Source organism: Mastomys coucha, unplaced genomic scaffold (genome assembly GCF_008632895.1).
Source record: "Mastomys coucha isolate ucsf_1 unplaced genomic scaffold, UCSF_Mcou_1 pScaffold8, whole genome shotgun sequence".
In the NCBI taxonomy this organism is placed as follows: Eukaryota; Metazoa; Chordata; class Mammalia; order Rodentia; family Muridae; genus Mastomys; species Mastomys coucha.
In genome coordinates this window covers 66,802,387-66,812,728 of record NW_022196914.1, presented here as the reverse complement: position 1 = coordinate 66,812,728, position 10,342 = coordinate 66,802,387, and positions in this window count along the sequence as shown.

Here is a 10,342-nt window from a genome sequence, read left to right as displayed (position 1 = left end):
CTGCCCTAGGAATAATTGTGATCTCAACAGGATGTTAAATTACTCAGAAGTTAGTATCTGTGGAAGGTATTATTTTATAAAATGAATTTTAATTAACTATTTGATCTTTCCCCTTCCCTGGAGTAATCCTCCTTTACAATTCTTCTTGTGTTTTCCACATTATGATATTAGGAAAATGACAGGCCCTACCTAGTCTTTCCTTTGCTGAGCTTTCCAGGGAGAAAATAAAGCCACATGTTTCTTCAGTGGCGGATGACTCCTGAATAGCATTTTTCTATCTCTGATAGTGCAGAAAAACCAAAAGATTTCTTAATGTTTTCCTTTGAAACATGAATTTTCTGCACATAACCTCACATATCTGCTGATGGACAGTTCTGACCACACAGAAAATACAGTTAAAACAGTTAGTCAACAACATTCATGTAAATAGCACAGAATTCTCCCACTGTATCTGCACAATTTCTGTGTTCTTATTGATGTAAATTTGAAAGGCTTTTTATTATGAATACTACAATGACTGGGAAAAGAGAAGAACACATCTGCAAGGTTTCTTCAAGTTTCCTTTGAGAAAGGATCTCCATTTGTGTTGAGATCGATTTGGAGATAAGGGGCAATTTGAGCTCAAAGATGCTTCCTTAGGGACAGTTATTTAAACTCATTACAGATGGGCTAACTAGAGGCAAAATTATTCTGGACATTATATATATGTGTGTGTATATATCTGTATCTATATAATATTTTTATATGCATTATAAATATATATGATGTCCAGAATAATTATGTAATATAAATATAAATAATATATAACATATATAGGCTAGCTGAGGGTTTTTTTTTATTATTTTCATTTTAAAAAATTTTTTTATTGGATATTTTCTTTATTTACATTTCAAATGTTATCCCCTTTCCCGGTTCACCCCCTGAAATCCCTTAATCCTGTGCCCCTCCCCATGCTACGAGTGTGTTCCCCCACTCAGCCACCAACTCCCACCTCCCCAACCCGGCATTCCCCTACACTGGAGCATGGAGCTTTCACAAGACTGAGGGCCTCTCCTCCTATTGATGCCCAACAAGGCCATCCTCTGCTACATATGCAGATGCAGCCATGGGTCCCTCCATGTGTACTCTTTGCTTGGTGGTTTAGTCCCTGGGGGCTCTTTGGGGGGGTATGGTTGGTTGATATTGTTCTTCCTATGGGGTTGCAAAGCCCTTCAGTTCCTTCATTCCTTTCTCTAACAACTCCATTGGGGATCTCGTGTTCAGTCCAATGATTGACTGCAAGCCTCCACCTCTGTATTTGTCAGGCTCTGGCAGAGCCTTTCAGGAGACAGCTATATCAGGCTTCCATCAGCAAGTACTTCTTGGCATCCACAATAGTGTCTGGGTTTGGTGACTGTATATGGAATAGATCCCCAGGTGGGGCAGTCTCTGGATGATCTTTCCTTTAGTCTCTGCTCCATACTTTGTTTCGGTATTTCCTCCTGTGAGTATTTTGTTCCTCCTTCTAAGAAGTACAGAAGCATCCACAGTTTGGTCTTCCTTCTTCTTCAACTTCATGTGGTCTGTGAATTGAAATTTGGGTATTCTGACCTTTTGGGCTAATATCTACTTATCAGTGAGCTCATACCATGTGTGTTCTTTTGTGACTGGGCTACCTCACTCAGGATAATATTCTCCAGATCCATCCATTTGCCTAAGAATTTCATGAAGTCATTGTTTTTAATAGCTGAATAGTACTCCATTGTGTAAATGTACCACATTTTCTGTATCCATTCCTCTGCTGAAGGACATCTGGGTTCTTTCCATCTTCTGGCTATTATAAACAAGGCTGCTATGAACATAGTGGAGCGTGTGTCCTTGTTATATGTTAGGGCATGTTTTGGGTATATGCCCAGGAGTGGTATAGCTGGGTCCTCAGGTAATACTATGTCCAATTTTCTGAGGAACAGACAGACTGATTTGCAGAGTGGTTGTACTAGCTTGCAATCCCACCAACAATGAAGGAGTGTTCCTCTTTCTCCACCTCCCCAGCATCTTCTGTCATCTGAGTGTTTGATCTTAGCCCTTCTGACTTGTGTGAGGTGGAATCTTAAGGTTGCTTTGATTTGCATTTCTCTGATGACTAAGGATGTTGAATATTTCTTTATATGCTTCTCAGTCATTCAATATCCCTCAGTTGAGAACTATTTGTTCAGCTCTGTACCCTATTTTAATAGGGTTATTTGGTTCTCTGGAGTCTAACTTCTTGAGTTCTTTGTATATATTGAATATAGGGTTGGTAAAGATCTTTTTCCAATCTGTTGCCTGCGTTTTGTCCTATTTACAGTGTTCTTTGCCTTACAGAGCTTTGCGATTTTATGAGGTCCCATTTATCTATTTTTTTTTCTACCCAACTATCCCCTCAGATGGCTCAAATATGTTCAACTAACACTTGGAAGTTTTTACACTGATTTATTTACTCTGTGTGGGTTGGGGAGGATACACACTTGGAGGCTAGAGGACCGCTTTTGTCAGTCAGCTTTCTTCCTTCCACCATGTAGGTGCTCAGGATTGAACTCAGGTCAACAGGCTTAGAAAAGAGTGCTTTTACTGGCTCAGTTATCTCACCAGCCCTCCAGCTGAGACTTAACCAATTTACACACAATTATGGAATCCTCCAGTAAGTGACACTTCCTGCTGCAAAATTCTTCAGCCTTCCTTTCACAAAGACATAGTTTTCTCTACTTTCACTGGCTGCTTGTTAAACAGAAGAGAACTAAAGAGAAGCAAAAGAGAGGCTGGCCTTTTAACTCTTTTCTTGTAAAACTCTGAAATGAATTTACTTGATGCTTGTCAGCATTTTTTTCTTGCTCCATGCAATTAAAACCTTTCCCCAGGATGTGCTGTGTTGGTCGGTGGAGTGGATTCCATGGGTTGTGGAATTCGTATTTATTTCCCTACTTTACCTTGTAAAAGGAATTGTGTGTTCCTTGAACTTCAATGTACTGGACAGCCAAATCCCATGTCTCTGTATTAGTCAGTTGTTCAATCATAGATGTAAGTCATAGCAGTCTTGAGGGTGAACCTCAAGACTCCAGTTTAGACAGAAGAATGACTTCTTTATGCAGGCATCCTGGTGGACAGATGTGTGAGTCTAGAAGGACCGTGCCCGCTGTGCTGTGTGTGCGGGGCATTTGTCTATTTTTGATCTTAGAGCATAAGCCATTGGTATTCTTTCTGTTCAGGAAAGTTTCTCTTGTGCCCATGAGTTCAAGGTTCTTGCTTACTTTTTCTTCTATTAGTTTCAGTGTATTTGGTTTTATGTGGAGGTTCTTGATCAACTTGGCCTTGAGCTTTGTACAAGGAGGTAAGAATGGATGGATGTGCATTCTTCTACATGCTGACTGTCATTTATTCTTTAATCCTTTTTTACAGTCCAGACTTCATCCCCCTCCTGGTCTGCCTCCAACAGCTCCCCTGCACATATCTTTCCCCACCCAACTCCAAGAGGATGTCCCCACCCCCTCCCTCAATCCACCAGGTCTCCCCACTGTCTGGGGTCTGAAGTCTCTCAAGGGTAGATGCATCCTCTTTTGTTGAGGCCAGACCAGGCAGTCCTCTGCTGTATATGTTTTGAGGACCTCATATCAGCTGGTATATGCTGCCTGGTTTGTGGCTCAGTGACTGAGAGATCTCAGAGGTCCATTTCAGTAGAGACTGCTGGTCTTCCCATGGGGTCCTCACCTCCTCAGCCTCTTCCAGTTTTTCCCTAATTCAACCACATGGGTCCCTGGCTTCTGTCCATTGGTTGGATGCTAGTATCTGCATCTGACTCTTTTAGCTGCTTCTTGGGACTCACAGAGGGCAGACATGCTAGGCTACCTGAATTTAAAGCCCCAAATAGAAGTCTTGAATTAAGAAAGAAAGTGGCATTTGTTTATTTATTTTAAATGTTAGAAGAAGATGGCAATAGCTTTTGCTGTAACTGGCTGGGAATCCAGCAGATTTGAACTTTGGTAGTTCAGACAACATGAGTACAGAGTATTAATGAAACTAGCAGAAAAATACCAGCCACAGCTATTTGAGAAGAGTCTGAATTTATTTGGGGCATAAGTTGGAAAAGATTTTATTAAAATAAGCTATATTACTGACTCTTTCACTTGGTAGCGTGTCAGACTGACTTGTGAACTCTTGTACGACATATGGCTATGATCCTAGGACTCTGATCCTCTACAACATGATAGAACCCTGAGAACATCATACAGAGTGAAATAGGGCAGCTACAAAAGGACACAAATACTGCAAGAACTCCCCAACTGGAGGATCTGAAATAGTGAAGGTTAGAGAAACAATGTACAAAGGTGATTGCTAGTGTTAGAAGTAGAGAGGTAAGGAGTTCACTATATACCTGGAAAAGGCTTTGTAAAATAAAGGGATTCTGGAGATCAACAGTGATGGGTGCCTAGTGTTATGATTGGAAATGACTGCTAGATACCTTCTTCTCCTCTTCCTTCTCCTCCTCTTTCTTCCACCTTTTCCCTCTCTCCCTCTTCCCCCTGCATGCAGTCTTTCTTTCCCCTCTCCTCTCTCTTTCCCTCAGGGCAACTTCCCTGGCCTCCTTGCCAGTGAACTCACATGAGAGACAGCTTCCCAATAAAACCTGGATACATGTATATATATATATATATATATATATACACACACACATATATATGTAATATATATTTATATACATATATATTATATACATATATTATATATGTGTATATAAGTATATATGTATATAAATATATACATATATATATAAATATATATTATATATATAATATATATATGTGTGTGTGTGTGTGTGTGGTGGATCACAACTATCTGTAACTTGAGTTCCAAAGGATTGAAAAAAATGTTTATTTAAAAGACTTTCATACCATATCCATTTAGCCAAACAACAGTAGTAGGTTCATTCTTATCATTTAAGACCACTTTAGCCATGTTATTTTGAAGAGGTTTACAGTATTAAGGCAAAAATTTTCTCCTGTGGAACAGCCCTTAAATCCAATGAATGTGTGGTTGGTTATCCCCATTACAACCATGCCATTAGTGTATCAGTTGGCAGATCATACTTATGTGGCATTAAGTGTTCACTGCTGGGCAATTCCATTGATGACTTTTCTGACCCAATGGATTTCCTAGGATTTTGAAGCACTATGGAAACTAGCAAAAGAGAGAAAGTATCTAGGTTTGATTCTAGCTCAATTCTCTAACTAAAGTGGTCGGTACATTCAGTAATAGGATCTAACCAATTAGTTATAGGTACAAAAAGCATTATATTGCATTGTTTTATGGGTAGCACATACTTAACTGATAACTTACTGGGAGGCATCTTATGCCTGGCACAGAGATTTTTATTTAATAATCCCTGTCTTCTGGAAGAAGCATTGTGTACCCATGTAGAGTACCTCTATTCAAACTTTTTATTTTACTTTGCTTATATTATTAAGTTAGACTACAAAGCAATGGGTTTAGACAAGCCTTTTATATTAGACATTATAGTTTTAACTAACCCATCCCCAGTCTCTCTTTTCCTCCATCCCTTTGCTCTTATCTCCACTTAAACCTTTAACTCCCAGGAACCTTCACTCTGCTTTCACATCACATATGTTCTATTATCCCTCTATCACTTAAAGCTTCTTCTTTTCCTAGATTTATAGACTCAATAGACATACCAATTAAACATCCAAATCCAAAATTCAAAGCTAATATCTACATATGAGAGAGAGAAAAAAGGAAACACTTTTTTCCTGGGCCTGGATTATCTAATTTTACATAATATTTTTTAGTTTTATTCATTTTCCTGAAATTTCATTTTTTCCTTATAGGGAAATTAAATTCCATTGTATATATGTCCCACATTTTTGTAATCCATTCATCTGTTGATGGGCACCTGTGTTTATTCATATTTTTAGCTATTGTTAATGGATTTACACATGAGTCTTTTGGGAATATGCTCTGAAGTGGCATTGCTAAGTCATATGGTAGATTTACTTTTAGCCTTTCTGAGAGACATTAACCTAATTTCGATAATGGCTGTACTTGATTTCATTCCTACAAATAGTGTATAAGGACCCTCCTTCCCTACATTCTTGCCAGTATTTGTTGTTATTTATTTTCTTGGTGATATTCATTTTAACCAGAGTGAGATCAAAGTGGTTTTAATTAGCATTTTACTGATGACTAATAATTTGAACACAAATTATTTTTGCAATTTTAATTTCTTCTTTAAAGATTTCTTATTTAGTTCTATCATCCATTCTATAATTGTATGTTTTCTTGATGTTTAGTTTCTTGACTTTGTTTATTATAGGTTCTAATCCTCTGTTGGTCATATGGCTGGCAAAGACTTTCTCTTATTCAATAGACTGTCTCTTCACTGAATTGAGAAAGGTTTTGGTTTTATGAGACCCCATTTGTCCATTACTTGTCTTTTTCCCCCCAAATGATCATATTTAGATAGCATGCCTACATCTTAAGTACACTTCCTCCATTTTTCTTCTGGCCATTTTAGAGTTTCAGGTATGTGTTGAGGTCCTTGATCATTTGGAGTAGATATTTGTGCAGGGTGAGAAAACAAAATCTTTGGTTCATCCATCTACTTGTAGATATCCAAATTTTCAGACCACTGTTAAGAATGCTGCTTTTTAATTCGATGCCTACTTTTGGAATCTTCATTAACAATCAGGCAGGTAAAGGTAGGTGGTCTTTTATTTGGGTCTTCTAGTCCACTGACTTATGAGTCTGCTTTTGTGCCAATACCATTACTGTTTTCGCCACCATGGCTCTGCAGTTTAACTTGGAATCAGGTATGGTTGTACTTTCAGTAGTATTTGCTTATCTTGATCTATTGTGCTTCCAATTGAATTTTAAATATTCTGTGAAGAATGTTACTATAATATTGATTAAAATGTCACTGAGTCTATAGATTGAGCAAGGTGATCATTTTCACAATGTTTCCATCTTCCAGTATTCTCCTCAGTTTCTGTCTTCTATATTGTTAGGTTTTCATTTACTGTTCTTGTATGTAGAGCCACTCCATCTGCAAACAGAAATACTTCACCTTCTGTCTGAGTTACTGTTCTACTGTTATGAAGAGATGACATGATGGAAAAATTTCTTATTAAAAAAAAAGGAAAAGAAGCATCTAACTGGGGCTTGCTTACACTTTCAGAGAGTTAGTCCATGAAACTTGGAAGGTTATAAAGAAGCAAAGAGAGAAAGGGATAAAGATGAGAGAAAGAGGAAAAGATGTAAGAATATGCAGTTAATTATATGACATATGAGTGATATATATGAGAAAGAATGTGTTTGTTCAAAATATGGACTGTGTGCTTTGAATACTACAGGTGCTATAGTAATTCTTAGAGAGTTTGCATTTGTACCAAGGGTCCTCTGATGCTGGTACCTTTGGATAGAACATGGATGTTCTTAAAAGGTTTATGGTGCTAGGAAAGCCATCTTCTAGAGATAGTAGACACAGACAGATGCTACTTGATACATGACTGTAATACTAATTTTTACTCCTCAGATGATGGGATGTGATGAGAGCTGTACCCAAGCTGTACAAACACACTGCTTGACATGGCTGGGTGAGCCCTGAGAGTTTCTTTCTCTGTCTTATCTATCCCTAGGACTAGGCCAGGAGTTACTAGCCTCCATACAATATAATCTTCTAATAACCCTTCTAGCCTCTGTCTGTTAACTTAAGCCTAAAATGTTTCTGCCTCTAAGATTTACTACTGGCACCAGATCTAGAATTAACACTTATTTGTCAGATGTAATCCTCATTTTGGAGGCTTACTGCTGAATAAGCTCATCTTTTCTAGCTCTTTATGAACTCTGGCTGGCTGACTCAATTCAACCTGTTCTGGCTCAAACTCCTCTCCAAGCTGACTAATTCAATTTAACTTCTCTTGGTTTCTCCCTGAATTGCTCTGCTAGGCCTCAAACTAACTCTGGCAGTTTGTTCTAATCTTGCTTCTTCTCATTCTCTGGCTTCAACAACCTCTGCTGGACTAATGCGTGAACTCAACTCCATTGTATTGCACTCAACTCAACTCAACTGTACCAAACTCAAATCCAATCAGCTGAACTGGATAAACAGAACTGACTAAATTCCCCACTCCTCTTTCTCCCTACCCTGCTTTTAATAACTTCTCATGAGAGTTGGGCATTACCTATCTCTGACTCATTCTGTCAAAACTTTCTCTGATTTGACACTTTATCCTTCAGATAAATGTGATTGTTTGGGATTAAGGGTATGTCTATATTCCAGCCAGATCATACTGCAATCCAGGGCATGGCTGCATTCTAACTGGATCACATAAACCTAGGTCTTTGGATGTGATCCCTTGCCAGAGAAGCCATGTTGCTAGGTTAAAATTCCTTTACACATGATAGAATTTTTATAAGACACCACAGGCTGTTTTGAAAATACCCAAGAATGAGATTTTCTTGCCTCCTTGGAATTATATGTTAGGTAGATATGAGACTTTGATAGAAGCCAATTCAGTGCAATAAGTATATCGAGACTCTGTTAAATGGGTCATACCTGGGAGTTACTATACATCCCCATTCTATGTTTTCTTCCTTCTTTACATTTTTATGTTTAATAGATCTTCCTTTTGGATGCTGTCTTCAATTGCTTTTATTTTTGTTCAATAACTTACATTTTTTGTTTTATTTTAAAATTCAGAAACAAATCCTTAGTTAGCTATGCTGCATAGTTTGAACTGAATACTATGTTATTCAAATATAGTTGCAAACTAGTAGCTCACTTTACAACTATAAAAAATAAAACATGGGATTAAAAATCTTTTGCCAACAGCTGGAGTATACAATATAATTTATCATCTGATCCAGGATACTTCAGAGAGAGAGACAGGGAGTTAGTATCAAAAATTCCTTTGGGACAGCTTCAGACAACTCAGATTCAAAGAACCTATGTCAATGTTTCCTATATAAAGTCTACTTCCTAAAGACATTGTATTTTCTTCTACCCAAGGAGATGTTTGGCCCTGTCTGGGAAGATGTAGCATCAGTTTATGCACTAACTCAGAGTGCAACTTTAGCTGAGGAGGTTGGTAAAGTATCAGTTTTACAAACTAAATCTACCATCTAGATACTGTAGCAACACTATTTTCTATGCAAACAGATCCTGTATGTTAAGAGACCAATACTAACAGAAGTTACGAACCAAATGGATTTAACAGATATGTACAGAATATTTCACCCTAAAACAAAAGAATATACCTTCTTCTCAGCATCTCATGGTACCTTCTCCAAAATTGATTATGTAATTGGACACAAAAAAAGCCACAAAAGATACATTAAGATTGAAATAGCCAGTCTGTCTGGGTCGGTGTCCTAAGCAGACCTTAGGCGCAAATTCCAGACAACACCCAGAGGAAACTCCACTCCCAGGCACTCTAACATAGCCAGTATCATAGGATCAGAGGTGAGGAGGACACAACATCTGTCCCAATACTGGGAGTAACTGGAACCAGCTGGACCCAGGCACTCAGGAACTCTGCCAGTATAGTCTCACAGGCTCCTACCAGTCTGTCTGGGCTGGTACTCTAAGAAGACCTTGGGTGCAAATTTTGCAGCCAGTCCCACAAGACCCAGAGGAAGTTCCATTCCTAGGTGTTCTAACATGCCCAGGATCATAGGATCAGAGGTGAGGAGGAAACAACATCATTTCTTTCTTTCTTTCTTTTTTTTATTGAGAGAAGAAAAATAAGGAGTTTAATAATTGTAAGGGTGTAGCACACACATTGCAGCAGTCAGCCCCAGCATGCAGGAACTCTGCCAATCCAGTGGCACAGGTTCTTTCTGATCTGTCTGGTCAGTGCCCTGAGCAGACCTTGAATGCACACTCTGCAAGGAGTCCTATAATACCAAGAGGAAGCTCTACTCCCAGGCTCTCTAAAGGGCCCAAGACCACAGGATCCCAGAATCACAGGATCCCAGAGACAGCATGATTCTGAGGAGTTCTGACTCAACCAGGATGATAGGAAGGAGAGGCCCCAGTCAGATTTAGCCAGAGCAGATAGTACTAGAGATAACCAGATGGAGGGAGACAAGCATAAGAAAATAAGAAACAGAAACCAAGGTTACTGGGCATCATCAGAACCCACTTCTCCCACCATAGCAAGTCCTGCACAAACCATCACACCGGGAAAGCAAGATTCAGATCTAAAATCACTTCTCATGATGATGATATAGAACTTTAAGAAGGTTATACCAAATAGAAACAAAAAGAACTATACAAAGAATTAACCAAACCAGGAGCTGGTTCTTTGAGAAAGTC